General features: G+C 42.1%; 1 protein-coding gene across 5 annotated transcripts in view; it reads right to left on the bottom strand.

The window, feature by feature from the left end:
- PLEKHM3 (pleckstrin homology domain containing M3) overlaps nt 1-17,185 on the bottom strand; it is a 1,279,556-nt gene that overhangs the window by 1,256,109 nt on the left and 6,262 nt on the right. The window contains exons 1-2 of one of the 5 annotated variants that reach the window (XM_082690012.1): nt 4,311-5,456; nt 2,561-4,050 (exon numbers count right to left, since the gene is read on the bottom strand). The exons of 3 other annotated variants lie outside the window; for them this stretch is intronic. The gene's annotated coding sequence lies outside the window, so the exon portion shown is untranslated. Of the gene's footprint in view, nt 1-2,560; nt 4,051-4,310; nt 5,457-17,185 lie in introns of those variants that run through there. One more of the 5 variants, XM_082690011.1, reaches the window with a different exon arrangement.

Raw genomic sequence — 17,185 nt, 5'->3', positions numbered from 1 at the left:
AAAATCAAATGAAGTTTCTCAGTCACACTATTACAATCCATGTGCTCAACAGTCACATACAACTTTGTGTTTGCACCCCAAAAATGAACCAACAAAACAACTATGCAAGGGGCTTTTTTGCCCTTAACTACTTACAAGTAGGTGAAATTAGGCAGTTAGCAACAGCTCTGCATGTTCCTGCGAAGGTTCACAGATGTGCTTTTTTCTGTTTAAAACTGCACGATCTTATGGTTCATTAAAATCATTTTTAGCACTTAACCATTACATTTAAATCAACAGTACCAATCTACATTGCTTAATATATGTAAATTAAACTAGTATATATAGCCCTTCATTTTAAAATGTGTCAACAGGTTTGCAGTTTACAGGAACTCTGTGGTTAACCTCTTGTGAAGTGATAATGCTATGAACTTGTCTACATTTTATATTTTGATACTTATTATGTTAGCCCTTACGCAGTAGGCATTGATTGACTTTTAGAGATAAACATCAGTTATAATAGTCGCAAACAGGGTTTCTTTTTTTTTTTAAGATTTGATTTATTTATTTGACAGAGAGAAATCACAAGTAGATGGAGAGGCAGGCAGAGAGAGAGAGAGGGAAGCAGGCTCCCTGCCAAGCAGAGAGCCCAATGCAGGACTCAATCCCAGGACCCTGAGATCATGACCTGAGCCGAAGGCAGTGGCTTAACCCACTGAGCCACCCAGGCGCCCCGCAAACAGGGTTTCTTTTCCTGTGTTTACAGTTAAACCCTGAGCTCGTGAATTGTGCAATAGGGTTTTACTACTGTAATTTTGAAACATAGGATTTTTAGTTTCATCTTCTACATCAGAGGCTATGAAAAAGAAATACATAATAAATCATAAAATTTTCTTTCTTTACCAAAATTTCAAATAAATATAATAAAGTATAAGCAAGGATAATAATAATAATGATGATGATAATGGACTCAAAATGGAGTCACTTGTGCAAAGCCCCACATCAGCAAATCTAGATTATACCTAATCTCAACCTCAGTACTATTAGCCTTTTGTGGGAATGTGACCTTTCACCAGTAAATCTAGAACTACCTGATCAGCACTAGTGAGGTAATCTGATTCATAGATCCCTGCCCTTCCCCCAAAGAAAGGTGACCGTGCTTCCACCCCTCCTGCCTATAAAAGAGTTCATTTTGTAGCACCTTCTATTTACTAGATGGGATGTCACCTGATTTGTAAATTGTTGAATGCAGCCAAACTGATCTTCAAGTTTAATCACTCAAATTATTTTTTTTAAGATTTATTTATTTATTTGACAGACAGAGATCACAAGTAGGCAGAGAGAGAGGAGGAAGCAGGCTCCCTGCTGAGCAGCAAGCCCGATGTGGGGCTTGATCCCAGGACACTGGGATCATGACCCGAGCTGAAGGCAGAGGCTTTAACCCACTGAGTCACCCAGGCACCCCATCAAATTTTGTTTTTTTTTAACCCAAGTTTCCCATTTTATAGAAGAGGCACCAAGGTGCAGAGCAGTTAGTTATTCATCTAAGACTGTATCACTCATATTCCTTTCCTTACCCCGTGCTTAAAATTCAGTCTGTAATCATAATAGAGAGAGTACATGCTTCAAAGTGATTTTTTTCTTATTTTAAATCAAAATGTCTCGAAATCTACTCTTTGTGCTCTCAGCTGAAGTACTCATAGTCTGGTTAGAAGCATATAACCACTGACGGCCATCGCTGCTGGCTTGCGGGACACTGTTACCCCATACATCCTAAACCAGTTACTGTTAGACAAGGAAGGGAACTCTGAAGTCATCCCTCCAACTCCAACCTTTCACAGAAGGGGACATTGAGGCCAAGGGATTATGAGATCACATGATCACTTTTGTATGGATTAGGAAAGTCTTCAAAAGAAGGTGCCTTTTGGGGGCGCCTGGATGGCTCAGTTGGTTAAGCAACTGCCTCGGCCTAGGTCATGATCCTGGAGTCTCAGGATCGAGTCCTTCTTCTTCCTCTGACCTCTTCCCTCTCATGCCTTCTCTCTCCCACTCTTTTGCTAGCTCGCTCTCTCTCTCAAATAAACAAATAAAACCTTATTTAAAAAAAAAAAAAGGTGCCCTTTGAGTTGAGTCTAAGTCATTCCTCCACCTGGTGGCCCAGTGCACAGGGCGTGCTGCTGGTTCTTCCTTTGCAGGTGGAGGTGCAGACTGGTTACTGGGGACAGGATTACCCAAGAGGAGCGCAGCAGAAAGCCCTCAGAGGGACCCGAGGAGAAGCCATTTGTGCAGACACCTGGCTCACCGTGCCCCTCATACACCGCAGGATGGCCGGGATCTGTGGCATAACAGCTCTACTTCAAAGGGATTGGGACCTGGGTCTCCAGCAGGGGTGGGGAGGTATGGAAAATGGGTCAATATTTTGTTTATTTTGGCTATAATACTCTTCAATTTGTGAAGTTAATACTCTCCCTTATAATGGGTCAGGAAAATATTATCAGTGGGGTTGGGTGGGGGGACACCTAGGCTTGTGATGTCTGACACCACACTGGATGATTTTATGCAGCTTTTTATTGGAACCCACCTCCCCTTCCTTGAAGCAACTAACAGCTGGGCTTGGCTGGAGCTTATTCTCTGCCGCTCCCTCCTCGGATGAAGGAAATCTTGCCCTTTGGGTACCGTGGCCCAGACCGCTGGAATCAGGGGCGGACTCACAGCTGCTAAGCAGCAGTGTTGGGGTTCAGACCCGGTGTTAGCGCACAGCTCGGGTTGGCCACTCCTTTTCATATGGATCCCAGATCAGGACTGGGCAGAGCCTTGGTCCTGTCTTGGCCAGGCCTCTCCTGGGCTCTGTGGGCTCAGTGTTCATCTCACCCCCTTTGTGAGACCGTCCTGCGCTCCCCAGCCCTGGGTGCATTCCGCGTGGGAGAGCAGGCCTCTACCCCAGTCAGTGCATGCTCTGAGACAGGTTCGGTGGGGAAGGGTGGCCGCTGCTGGGCATATGAGCTGATCTGAAAGTTTGGGGTGCTCCGGTGATGTCTCTGGAAGGGGGTTTTGGGCTTGGAGGTGTTGGGGGCACTGCAGGGTAAAGAGGGAGCAAGAACCAAGAAGAAGGGTTTTAAAGTGAGCAGAGACTGCAAGCAGGGAACCTGAGGCGCGGGTGTGTGGTGGTCCTGATGGGTGGGGGTGGTTTCAGCTGTGCTGTGGCCCCCAGAAGCCCTCAGCTGTATCTGGAGACCATCTTACAGGGGTGGAGGGGGCTGGGGAAGAACTACTCTGAGGGGGCAGGCAGGGAGAAGGACTTCCTGTTTTACCCCACCCTGAGCTGGCAGTACTGGAGGGTCATGGCCATGGCCTGGCACCAGCTCTTGGGAGTTAGTGGTTACTGGCCGACTGAGTCCTGATTCCCTCTTTGAGCTGCAGGACTAAACCTTATGTGCTGGGCTTCAGGAGCCCTGGAGTGACCTAGAGGCCCTGTATAAGGCCCCAGTTCCTTCACAATTCAGTGGTCCCCTGAGGTAGAAAGCCAGAACAGTCTGGAGGGGCTGTTCCTCAGAGCTATGTGACATGAGGCTAGTGTCTTCTGGAGCCTGTTGGCTTTTCTGTGAAAGAGAACGACGCTAGACGCCTGGGCAGTGACAGCCACACTCTTCTGAGGAACCATTACTCCTGGTTCTCAGATGAGGGTGAGTGGCGAGCCAAGGCCATACCGGCAGGCCAGGTCCTGAGTTGAGTCTAAGAAATTTAGAAGGTATGCGCCTGAAAGGCTAGAAACAAATTAGAAAGAGTAAGTTACTTTTATTAGCAAGGAATTTTCAAGTTTATTATATGACTTTCCATAGGCGATGTGGTGAGCAATATAGTGGAAACGTCTGAGCTCCAGGGTTAGTTCTGGGTTCAACTCCCAATTGTCTCATATGAGCTACGTGATTTGGGGCAAGATTTCCCTGACCCACACCCACTCCGCTCCAAATCCTTCTCTAGGCTAAGCAGTATGTCCCATTATAGGAATTTTAATTTTCACTATTTAGTGCTTTCCATTGCCTCTGTTTGGACCTTATGCAGCTATTCCCCCTCCTTTCTTTTTTTTTTTTTTTTTATTTGTTTTTTTTTTCTTTTTATTCCCCCTCCTTTTTTTTTTTTTTTTTTTTTAAGATTTTATTTATTTGACAGAGAGAGATCACAGTAGACAGAGGCAGGCAGAGAGAGAGAGAGAGAGAAGCAGGCTCCCTGCCGAGCAGAGAGCCCAATGTGGAACTCGATCCCAGGACCCTGAGATCATGACCTGAGCCGAGGGCAGCGGCTTAACCCACTGAGCCACCCAGGCGCCCCACCCCCTCCTTTCTGATAGAAAGATGCATTTAACCTTCTAATCATACCTTAAAAACTTCTCCTCTTTTCCATGCAACCCAGCCTTTTCCTGACACTCTTCCTTGTCTTCATCCACTCAGTCACACAGGCCTTTCAGTTCTTCCGAGGGACTCTGAGGTTTGCCTTTTTGACTTCCAGTCCTGTCCACAAGGCTGTTCTCCTTGCTGGAGGGGTTACCCTCCCTCTCTCTCTTTTATATATCTAATGCCAAATTATCCTTGGACCTAACATCAAGTGACAGAGTTGTATTCTCTAAAGATGGCCACAACAAATTCTATGCCACATGCTTTTCTGCAATGAGATCTTGCTTTTCCTCCGTCCAGAACTGACTTTATTTTTCCACTCCCTTGAATCTGGGCAGGATTTGTGATATTTTGTTCAATAGAGTGTGGCAGAAATGATGCTGTGCCCATTTGAGGTACAGCCCTTACCTGGCCTGGCAGCTTCCTCTTCCTGTCTCTGGGAGCTCTAAGCTGTTATCTAGGAAGTAAGGCTGTCTGCTAGAAAGAGAGGTCACACTGCAGCAGGGAGGCATCAGGCATGTGTGTGGAGAAGCCGTCTTGGAAGACAGCCCAGTCAAGATTGCAGAGGATTCCAGTCCCAGTCAGTATCTAACTGCAACTCATAGGAGATCCCAACGGAGAACTGTCCCAATGAGCCTAGGTAGCCCAGAAAGGTGAGAGGCAATAAACTGTTTTCAGACACTAAGTTTGGGAGTATTTTGTCACACAGCAACCAATAATCAGGACTTGTTTCTTCCTCAGGGACACTATCTGGTTAAATGTCCTTATTTAAGTTTCCATGGCACTTGCATATCTGTAAGTTGCACACTTTACACTTGTAATTACCAGTTCCAAAGTCAATAGCCCCTCTTAGGCAGCAACTGTGTCTATTTTGCTCACCCTTGGACCTCCAGAACATAGATGCAATTTAGTAAGTATTTTTTAAGTAAGTTAATGAATTATTTTTGAGTGGCTATCTTTAGGATCATTAACGTTGTTTTCTTCTCTTTTTCCTTTTTTGCCATTACCTCTGACTTACCCCAAGGCTGTTTCTAGCAATAAATAGTAAGGATAGTTGCTGCTTTAACAGTTAAAAAAAAAAAAAAATACTCTTTAGTGTAATAAATGAATTGACAGACCAGTGAAAGAGGTCCAGCTCTTTGCCTGTATTTGCACAATACAAATTAAATAGCTAAAAAGAGTTATTGAAAGTTACAGTGATTTATTCATTCCATAAATATTTACTGAAGCAGCTACTGAGTTCTAAGCACAGGTGATACTATGATACTACAGTGAACAGAACAGACAGAAATCCTGCTCTCGTGGAAGTTACATTACTAGAGTAGTGAACTCTTACTGTATGCCAGGCACAGCTCTAACTGCTTTCACTGCCTTACCCTCGGGAGGCAGGTGTTGCTGCGAAGGCCTCCTGAGAAGGAGGCGCACTCCCCCATTCCCTGATCTATCTGATCTGTCCCAGCCCTCTCTGACGTCTTTCCTGAGGACTCAGTCCTTTCAGGTCTCTTATTTCCCTGAACGTCTAACCCATCACTGAACAAGTCAACTTTGTAAACCACCTTTTCCCCCTCCATTAGGCTAGGAGCTTCGGAAGGGCCCCACCTCTACACCTGTGTCCCTGTTCCCACAAGACCAGAAAATCTGCCTGCCTCTTGCCTTCCTCCTTCTAATGCAGCCTCCACATCATTTCCCTTAATCCTTCAGAGTCTCCCCAGGAGAACAAGAGTCAGCAAATATTTTCTGTAAGGAGTAAATAGCTTTGGCTCTAGGTGCCATACAGTTAGGTTTGCTACTCCTCACCTCTACGGCTGTTGTGTGCAGAAGGCAGCCATAGACAAAATGGAAATGAATGGGCTTGTCTGTGTCTGATAAAATTTTACTGACAAAACAGGCTGATAAACAGACTGTGGCATTTAGCTGTGCAATAAAACAGTATTCAGCCTTTAAAAAGCAAGGGAATGGGACCCCTGCGTGGCTCAGCGGGCTTTTGGCTCGTGTCTTGATCTGCTTTTGGCTCACGTCTTTATCCCAGGGCCCTGGGATCGAGTCACACATGGGTCTCCTTGCTATGCAGGGAGTCTGCAGGTGGTGTTTAAGGGGTATAGATATTCAGATTTGCAAGACAAAAAAGTTCTGGAGATCTGTTTCACAGAAATGTGAATACGCATAACACGACTCACAGAAAAAATGGCTAAGATAATAAGCTATCTATGTGTTTTTTACCACAACTTAAAACAACAACAGCAACAACAACAAGCAGAGAGTCCGATTTTCTTGTGGGCAGTAGTCTCCTCAAAGCTCTAGTCCAGAAAGGAAGGAACTACAGCTCCACCAATTACCAGCAAGGGGACTCCAGCAAGTTATTTCCCTTTTTATTTTCCATTTTCTCATTTGCAAAATCAGCAAACCCATAATACTTCTCTCTCAAGAGAGTTGAGAGAACTACATAAGACAATGGCATGGTTCCTGGCACACAGTACATGACTAACCGTGGCCTAAAAGCCACCTCTATCTGCTCCACCATCCCTCCTCCACGAGCTCATACTCTCCCTACTCCCAAGCCTCCCTCCCATCTGGCCAACTTGTAGGCATGTTCTCACCTCAGGGTCTTTGCATCAGCTATTGCCTCAGAACCAACATGGCCAACTTTCTCCTGAAGTGATTGCTCATGTCACCTTTTCAATGCAGCCTACTTTGACCATACTATTTAAAATTGTAACATACATCTCCACCCTGGACTTCTGATTCCCTTTACTCTGCCTTTTTAAAACAAACTTATAATTTTTAAAGTTTTATATTTACAAAATTATTGCAATGATAGTACAGTGAGTACCAACAAACCCCGCAGCCAGTTTTTTACCATGTGATATTTTACATTAGTATGGCACATTTGTCACAATTAATGAACCAGAATTGATACATTATTATTAACTAAAAGTCATATGTTATTGGGATTTCCTTAATTTTTTCTAATATCCTTTTTCTGTTCCAGGATTCTAACCAGGACACCTCATAAATTTAGTCATCCTATCTCCTTAACCTCCTCCTGGCTGTGAGTTTCTCAGACTACTTGTTTTTGATGACCTTGACAATTTTGAGGAATACTGACCAGGTATTTATAGATTGTCCCTCAACTGGCATTTGTTTGATGTTTTTCTCACGATTAGACTGGTGCTGTATGTTTTGGGGGAAAAAAACCCCACAGAGGCGAAGTGCCATTCTCATCAGGTCATATCAATAGTAGATACTATCAACATGACCTGTCACTGTTTATGTTAACCTCGATCACCTGGCTTGACCCTTTCTTCTTATGCAATTACCATCTTCTAAAGTGCCATTTAATTTACTTATTTATTTAATGTTTAGTGTTTCTACCTAATAAAATACAAGCTACTCAAGGGCAGGAATTTACGTTCACTTTGCTCAATAAGGTATCCCAAGTGCACAGAATAGTGTCTGACATGCTTAAAAAAAAAGGCACTAACTATTCATGTGTTGAGTAAATGCACTGTTCTTCTGCATCACATTCACGCCCTTCCGTGACCCATCCACCTCTCCCATCTGTAGATGCTAACCAATACTCGTCTTGCTGTTTTATTCCTCCATGTTTTGCTCCAAGTTGGGGAGCCCTTCCCAATTGCTCAGGCTCTCTCTTAGCACCCTGGGTTTGCCACGCTGCACTGAAATGATCGACAATCTCTATCCCGCGTATCCCACTCTACGCTCTAAGCGACTAGACACCAGGCAGAGTGCCTTACTTAACCTCTTTTATGATCTTTGTGTCTTCATTCTTTGGGGCTCCATTTTTCAACAAACTCATTCTTTTTAGAACCTCATCTTCTCCCTAGGATAGATATGCCTCAAATTCATGACAGTACAAGGATGTAACGCCAAGTTTAGTCTCTACAAGCAAACACCTCTTCCTAGCTCACCTCATTTGGTTTTGAAATTAATTAGAAATAACAACAGCATATTCAGACAGGTCAAAATATGAAGATTATGTTCCTTTGACAAAGTGAACTAAATAAAATGAGTGTGTGTGTGCAGTGTGGTTTGCCTCAGCACAAAGCCGGAAATTAGGAGCTAATTAGAACTGTGTTCTAAATCTGGCTCAACCACACACACACGTGCTAGGTGGCCTCTGGCAAACCATTTAACCTCCGGGCTCTTTACTTAGCTACCTGTATCCAATAAAGTTGCTAACATCAAACTGCTACGCCCGTGGATCACTCACTAGGTAGCTGTTCCAACACGCCTTTAAAAAATGTAAACTACTCTATAATTACTGAGCGCTCCACTGGACCTCACCCATTCAACAACCACATGCTCAAAGATATGTCAGCCCAACAAAGGCAAAGTCAGCAACGAACTACTTATAATACACTACTTTTCAGCCAAACTCAATGATCTACAGATATCTTATTTTTAAATAAAATACCCTTTCTCTAAAAAGGGCTATTTCTCCTATTTAATGGATTGACAAACTGAGGTCCGTTTGCCAGGGCGGTAATAAAAGCTCAACCCAAGGAATCCCCGGCATGCATCACAATGTAACAGGATGGAGAATCAGTGTATTGCTATCTTTAACAAGGAACTCTGTTGTTTACATGCTCATTAGGCCAGGCTAACTAACAGGATGACTACGGCAATCCTCCCACATTGAGGCAGAAAAGCAGATGTAAGCAATAATACCCGTCCAACCCACACAAAGGTGCCATGTTCTCAAGTTGGATGGTAGAAGTGCTGACTTCCTTCCACTTGACTAACTGCCTTACAACTAGAATTGAATGAGTGCTGAGAGGTGTCTGAGGCCAGGCAGTTTTAGAAGCAGCTGGACTAGAGAGAAAAGGGCAATACCAAAGACACCTAGGGTGAACTCCTTCTGCCAATCCATTTTCAAACATGAGAATTTAGAGGGATCACCAGGACAGTCAGTACATGTGGCTCTCATGTGTTCTTCACTTCAGTTAAGGCTGGAGCTGACTGAAAAATTTCTAAGTTATATATAATGTAAAGAACCCACCACAAACCGATCTGACCCTAGTAAGATGACCTTTCTGGACTATGAGGCTGTATGAGATCATGATTTTGTCATGGTGCTTTGACATAAAGACAACGCAGGCGTGTGGGGGCAAAGCCACAAGCAGCAGATAAGGAAGTAATGTCAGTGTGGACCTCTTAAGGAGTTTGGGGTCTTTCAGAGGAAAAGGACAGCTAGAAATACAGATGGAATCCCATTTCAAAGGCCCAGAGGAACCTTAAATGACTACATTCTAAATAAGTTTTAATAAATGAGAAATCTACTGCTATGTAACACATTAGGAGAATAACATTTTAAAAAATAAGTGGTACACTGTTTTTCCACTTCTAAAAGCAATAAATATTCATAGAAATTCCAGAAAATACTGACAGATATGGTAAAGAAAATAAAAATCATTCATGATCTTGTAACTCAGAATAGTTAGGTGTGTTTTATCTAGTATTTACTTGGAATCAGATTATATATACAATTTGGGCACACTGTCTGTTTATATATATGCTCAAAAAGCAAGTATTACTAACCTTGAAAAGAAAAATACAACCAATGTGCCAGAATGTGCTGTGCCCATTTACACCTTCAACCTGGCACAAGGCTCCACTCAATGGAAACTCCCTTCTACAGCTCTCCAGAGACTTCCTCAGTACACAACTGCCAGTGTTCCTCCAAGTCCTGACCCTCCTTGACACTATTAACCAGCCCCTCCTCAAACATCTCTGCGGTTTCACAGACATCACACACTCTGACCTTTTCTCTCATTTCTACTGCATCATTCTGGGTCTCCATCTTCCTCCCTTCCTTACTGACCCCTTTAGCAAATGTGGCACTGCCTGAGCTCTCATCTGTAACTATAGCTACATATTCTCCTGGGTCCATTTATTCACACTTGTCAATAATTGGTTTGTATTCACGCCTTCTAAATGTCTGATGTCGGTCTCAATCTCAGGCCTGACCTCTGGTCCTGGGTTCCCAACTATTCTTAAGACTTTTCCATCTGGCTTATCTCATGACAAAATTAAGCTCAATTTGTCTAAAATCACGATCAGTTATTCATTCATACATATCTGCTGAACGTTCACCATGGACTGGGGACTGTTCTAGACACTGGGGGGACAGTAGCAAATAAAATCCTTCAATGAAGCTTCTGTTAACAACAAGGTCCAACTTGCTCACCTGACACTCTAAACTTTCACAACCTTGGCCTGGCTTGCCTGCCCAACTGCTCACTTCTCTTCTATGATTAAACTCTTCCTCCGAACTGCAATGCTATCGCTCAAATTTTGTCTTCCCAACTCCAAAACTTTACTTAACACAGTTACCTCTGAAATACTCCCTCCCCACCTCTACCTCTGAAATTCTATCCACTCCACAAGCTTCAATGCCACTTCTTCCGTAAGCTTCCTTTAAGCCCTGATCCTAAACAGTCTGCTCTTTTCTTTAAATGTCCACAGGATGTCTCTGGTATTGTCCCCACAACATATACTGCATGCTTCCTGTTCTTTCTGAAATGATGACAATAATAATTATAATTTATCAGAAGCCCATATTATGCCAGCTACATTGCTTGGAATTTTGTATCTCTAAGCCTCACAATGTATAGTAAGTATTATTACCTCCATTTTACAGACAGAAAATGGAGGCTCAAAGACAAATAATTGGCCTGAGGTCACGCACCTACCCAACTGGACTTACAGCAATTTGAGAGTGGTGATTTTAATCTATTTCATTTTTAATAACCCCCACTGGGCCTAGAACTATGGCTAGTACACAATAGGTGCTCAATAAATATTTATTGAATGAGCAGCTGGATAAAGAGTAAGTTTTCAAAGCAGTGACATCTGTAAATATAAATACCACTCTGATTTTCTGGCAAAAGTACATTTGAATTCACTGTAAGCTCATTTAAGTAAAATCTGACAAAACATATGTTGACTTGAGCTTTTAGGATTTTCTTGGTAAAGAAAGCTTCTACACTATAGAAACCAGGTTTAAAAATAACATGGCAAAGGATAGGCAGCCAAGACCTCACTTAGACCTTTTATAGAAACAAAAGCACCCATGCAGCACTAGGGAATCATTTTGTGAACCACTGCGAATCAGTAGTTGGGTTGGTCTCATTTTCCACTGATTTAGAGCTCAAGTTCTTTCTAATACCAGTAAAGAGACATTTCCTTTGAAATACACCAGACAATCAATTTAAAGCATTTTTCAGTACATCGCTGTCCTTGCTTATTGTTTGCCACTCAAAAATCATTGAGACATTTGATGCCCCAAGATGTTTTCCCAGAAACTAAACTAAATATAAGCGTGGCATTTCAAATCTCAGATTGCTTTGCTTTTGAAGGCAGTAATGCTACTCTGCCCCATTTGTCGACCACTGGACTGGAAATCCACGGCTCCTGATCAGGAATCCCATTTCATAAAACCACCAGAGTTCCAGTATGACCCACTTTAAGTAACCAAACAGACACAAACTTCAGTTGTGTGTCTAAAAATGCAGACTCAATTTTTTCCACTTCCCTTTACCTCCATGGCAAGGAATAGAGATTAAAAAACTAACAAAATACCCACTCAAATAATCTAGGAATGAGGTGAAGTAGGTGAAAACTTCCATCATAAACATCACATCTTGCTATAGTCAGCCTCCAACTGCAACAGGGAATATCTTCTTAGCCCATGCAGGTGCCATCTGAGCCACGCCAGTTGGCAAAAGCTGAATACGTGACAGATCATAACAATGAAAGCAACAACCACCACAGAGGTTCACAAGACCCTGATATGCAAGCTACCCAGAAAGAACCACGAAAGTAGTTTTAAAGATGTCATCAACTCATAGAACCATTTGGCTCTACTGAGAATAATCATTTTCATATGCATGGCTTAGAGTATGGTTTATGAAGTTCTTGATAAGCTTCTTGATAAAAAAAAAAAAAAGAACTAGTAGTAAACAGAGAGAATTAAGAAAAAGTAGCAGGATTATTTTTTTAAAGATGATGAAAGAGAAACCAAGATGACTCATCTCTTGTCAGTCAAAGGCCCTAAGGAGAACAAAAAGAGGTTCCTGGAATCCCTGTCTAATCACTGGGCCAACCAAGTCCAATGAGAAGGTCCATAAACGGAGCACCTGGGTGGCTCAGTGGGTTAAAGCCTCTGCCTTCAGCTCAGGTCATGATCCCAGGGTTCTGGGATTGAGCCCCGCATGGGGCGCTCTGCTCAGCAGGGAGCCTGCTTCCTCCTCTCTCTCTCTGCCTGCCTCTCTGCCTACTTGTGATCTCTGTCTGTCAAATAAATAAATAAAATATTTTTTTTAAAAAAAGGTCCATAAACTCTAAGTAGACTGAATCCAACAATTCATCATCCAGGGTTTTTTTAAATTATTTTATTGTGTTCTTTTAGTCACCATAAAATACATCATTAGTTTTTGATGCTATGTTCCAAGACTGTTTATGTATAACACCCAGTGCTCCAGGCAATCCAGGCCCTCCTTAATACCTGCCACCAGGCTCACTCATCCCCCCACCCTTAAAACCCTCAGTATGTATTTCAGAATCCACAGTCCCTCATGGTTGGCTCACCCTCGGATTTCCCCCAATTCACTTTTCCTTTCCTTCTCTTAATGTCCTCCATGTTATTCCTTATGTTCCACAAGTAAGTGAAACCATGATAACTGACTTTCTCTGATTGACTTATTTCACTCAGCATAATCTCCTCCAGTCCCATTCATGTTGAGGCAAACGTTGGGTATTCATCCTTTCTGATGACTGAGTAATATTCCATTGTATATATGGAGCACATCTTCTTCATCCATCCATCTGTTGAAGGCCATCTCAGCTCTTTCCACAGTTTGGCTACTGTGGACATTGCTGCTATGAACATTGGGGGTATATATTCACCACCCAGTTTTGAGTTTGTTCAATGGGACAGAGGTGTCACAGTGAGAACACAAATTTCTGAGACCAGAAAGGGTTAAGGTCCCAGCACTGACTTCTAAGCTAAAGGACTACAAGCAAGTCAGGCTGATTCAGGACTTCCAGGCCCTCCTTATCTGCAAAATGGAAATCCTGCCAATGCCTGCCCCTGTCTACCTTAGGGAATTGTAAAGCACAAATGCAGATAATGTATGTGAAAGCTCTTTGTAAAATCTAAAGCAATTACTATTCCTATTAGAAGCTAGCTAATTCCTAACCATGGAACCATTTATACTCCACAAGCCTTTACAAGGATGGACTAAGAACCCAAACACTTGATAGAGGCTAGGGAGACCAAACCAAAGCTTCTGCCCTAGAAGCGCCTAACAGCTAGTGGGGAAACAACATAAAACAAGTGTAAACAGTGCCTTAATAGAAATACTCAAAAGGTGTTACAGGAACATAAAAAAGGAATCATTAATAATCAAGAGATAATAAAGAGTTGTAACAACTGAACACAATTAAATGATGTAGCAGTCTACAGAGAGATGACTTCAGCTGGAAGAAACCAAAGACAAAGGAAACAACCAACCAATAAAACCAATCATACCTGCTCTAGAAATGATGCTGCTTCTGGCATGAAGCTATGAACCTATGGTAAGAGCTTCAAAGGCTTCACCAAAGGGTAAGCTCACAGTAAACTAACAACGGCACAAATGGAAGGCACTGGTACAGAGTGTGCTTCGCCAGCTGCCCAAGTTTTTCTGACCCAAAGAAACACCACTGGCCAACAGAAGGCCACTGCTGCATGGCTGGGAAGTCATGGAAAACGAATAAATGCCTCATTTCCTATTGACTTTAATTCCTTAGGTCACTGCAGCTGATTAGCAGAAGGGAAAATACTTACAACTTTAACCTTCAAAACAACAATCAGCCTATGGGTTAGCACATATTCACAAAACCAGTTCCTATGGGCATGCAGGGTAAATGTACATCAGAAGTAATTAAATGATTTTTTTATTTCTTTCTCTGCTACAACGGAACTTGTTAAAAAGTGAGCCTGGGTCTTTGTTCAAATGGCATCCTGAGAGTATCAGATCCATGATAAGGTCTAAGCAAAAGGACTGGCTTACTCAGTGCCCATGAACAGCATCCATGACCCCTCCCTCCCTCTTTTACTTAATCTGTGACAACAACCTTGACTACCAAGTAGCCTCTTACAGTTTTGTCAGGAAATAAGCAAGGCTGGCAAAGGCAGACAAAACAGTCTATGACCTTCAAAGATAAGGACAAGGTAAGGTAAAATAATAGGATGAGTCTTTGTTACTTTACTATGTCCAACATGAAGGTCAGAAAAACCTCTGTCCATCAAACAGAAAAAAGGAAAAGTTCACAAAATATGAAGGAGAAGAACAGTAGAAACTGCATTTTCATCTTCAGTTCTGGATTTAGATTTCTTTTATTATGTACTATATTCAAGAGTATGGAATAGGATTTTTAGAAAACAATGCAGCAGCATGTACACATTCTGGAGTTCTGACTGGTCCATATTTCATTAACTTTTTAAGATTATTTATTTATTTGAGAGAGAGACAGAAAGAGAAAACAAAGTGGGGTGATGGGCAGCGGGAGAGGGACAAGCCCCACTGGGTGTGTAGCTCGACATGGGACTCGATCCCAAGATGCTGGGATCAGGACCTGAGCCAAACGCAGATGCCTAACTGACTGAGCTGCCCAGGCATCTCTCTTTTTAGCTCTCTTGACTGGAAATTAAGATGACAGCATATGATAATTGGGGCTCAAATAGCTGCTCATCCTCCAAGACTACCGCTACTAAACTCATTTAAAAAGCCCTACAAATGGCTCATTCAATGTAGACAGACACATTTAAGTGTGGAATGATATATTTAATGTTTAAAAACAAAACGAAGACAGTTCTTACTAGTAAGCCAAGATCAGGATTAAAAAAAGTCATAGCTAATATTTCGGAGTCCTCACTAAAGGGCAGTCATTATTTACGCGCTTTATCTGCTTCACGTTGTTAAACCCTCACAATGACCCGATCAGAGGGCTGCTATTTTCACCACTTTACAGAAAAGAAAACTCAGATTTAAACAGATGAAGTTATGTGTCCAAAGTAATACAGCCAGTGAGCGGAAGTAAGGCTCTAAAATGCACATACAGGGCGCCTGGGTGGCTCAGTGGGTTAAGCCGCTGCCTTCGGCTCAGGTCATGATCTCAGGGTTCTGGGATCGAGTCCCGCATCGGGCTCTCTGCTCAGCAGGGAGTCTGCTTCCTCCTCTCTCTCTCTCTGCCTGCCTCTCTGCCTACCTGTGATCTCTCTCTATCAAATAAATAAATAAAATCTTTAAAATAAAATAAAATAAAATAAAATGCACATACAGCTTTGTATGGCATTTAATAGCAAATTAATTACCCTCGGATAATATAGCTAAAATTTTACAAAATGGTGCTTTGCATTTATGTTTGCATTAGTGTCAAATATCAGCAACCTTAAATTACTTATTTTAATAATCTATTTATTTTAAAATCTTTGTTAATCCCACAACTCAAAAAAGTTAAATGCTCAAAATCATCTTTATACCCAGAAAACTGCTTATACTCAATTTATTGAAAAAAATCACGTCTGTAATACTTGTGTGTCATATGTAAGGTCTCTGTGGGAATGGTGGATGAGAGGTCCCTGAACAAACAAGGTAAAAAGCTGTTCTCTAACTAAACAGCTAACCTTAATTCTCTTAGTGACCTTGAACACATTACTTAGAATGTCTGCAAGAGTATAATAACTGTGACTTCATTTAGGCCAAATAAGTGCTTTTGCAAATGTTGACATAGTCCTAATTGCCCAAACCTTTTACTAATGTTTCCCTAAGACATCATTTTTCATTTAGCCGATAAATAGAAACACTTGTAAAAATGTTTACTTTAAAAAAAAAAAAACTCTGCTAATAAGTGTTTCTGTCAAAAGAATTAAAGAAATATTTTCAAATTAAATGTGACTATAGATAATTCCAACATATTCTAACTATTAAGGCATGCCCAAATAAAGTGCCTCCTTCTAAAGCCAACTGAACTCTTTTGGGGGAGGAACAGAGATAAGAATATCATTGTACATGGGGTTCAATCCAAATAACAAAGTTGACCCACAACCTTTAGTCTTGTTTTTTAAATCTACTGAAAGATGGTAAGCTCAGGTTTCATACGACCACACTACTAAGAATCCACAGACATCATATCTACTATTTCGGTAAGAGACAATCACTTTGGGACCAAGACCTGGAACTGGAAGACCTCAGTTTCAACATTCCATGCACAATGCCCGGAGGTGTGACTCTAGCCAAGCCATGTGACCCTGAACTCCAGTTACCTTGATGCAGGTCAAATAAGGATACCTATCCTACCCTCTTCAAAAGTTGTCTTGGAGAGCAAGTCAAATGACATAATGCAGTGCTCTGTGAACTCCAAAGCAGGTACAGGATGCCCACGGGGGTTGTGTGGTGCCAGGGAAAGGGTCCACCTGGTCTCTGATCTCCTCTCATTATAAACCAATGAACTGGCACAGAGTGGAGACAGCAATCACTTTAGGAAACTCTGAGACAGGTTTATAATCTACTCAAAGAAGGCCTGCAATGTTCAGCGCAGCAGGATTTGCTGTTTCCACTTTTCTGGTGGTCTTGGAGTGAGGAGATTCACTAGTGCAAGAACATGATGATTCAAAAGGAGTATCTCTCCTCAAAGAAGAAAAACCGAGTAAGTAAAACCCACCCTTGTCCTCCAAGCTCCTCTACAGCTAAAATATTTTCTCCTCTTCCCTTTTAATTCCAAGTTTTGAGAAGAAACTTGCTCTTTTT

The sequence above is a fragment of the Mustela nivalis genome (assembly GCF_964662115.1).
Source record: "Mustela nivalis genome assembly, chromosome: 11".
NCBI classification, from domain to species: domain Eukaryota; kingdom Metazoa; phylum Chordata; class Mammalia; order Carnivora; family Mustelidae; genus Mustela; species Mustela nivalis.
Note: the sequence above shows the minus strand (reverse complement) of the source record. Positions and strands in the feature narration are given on the sequence as shown.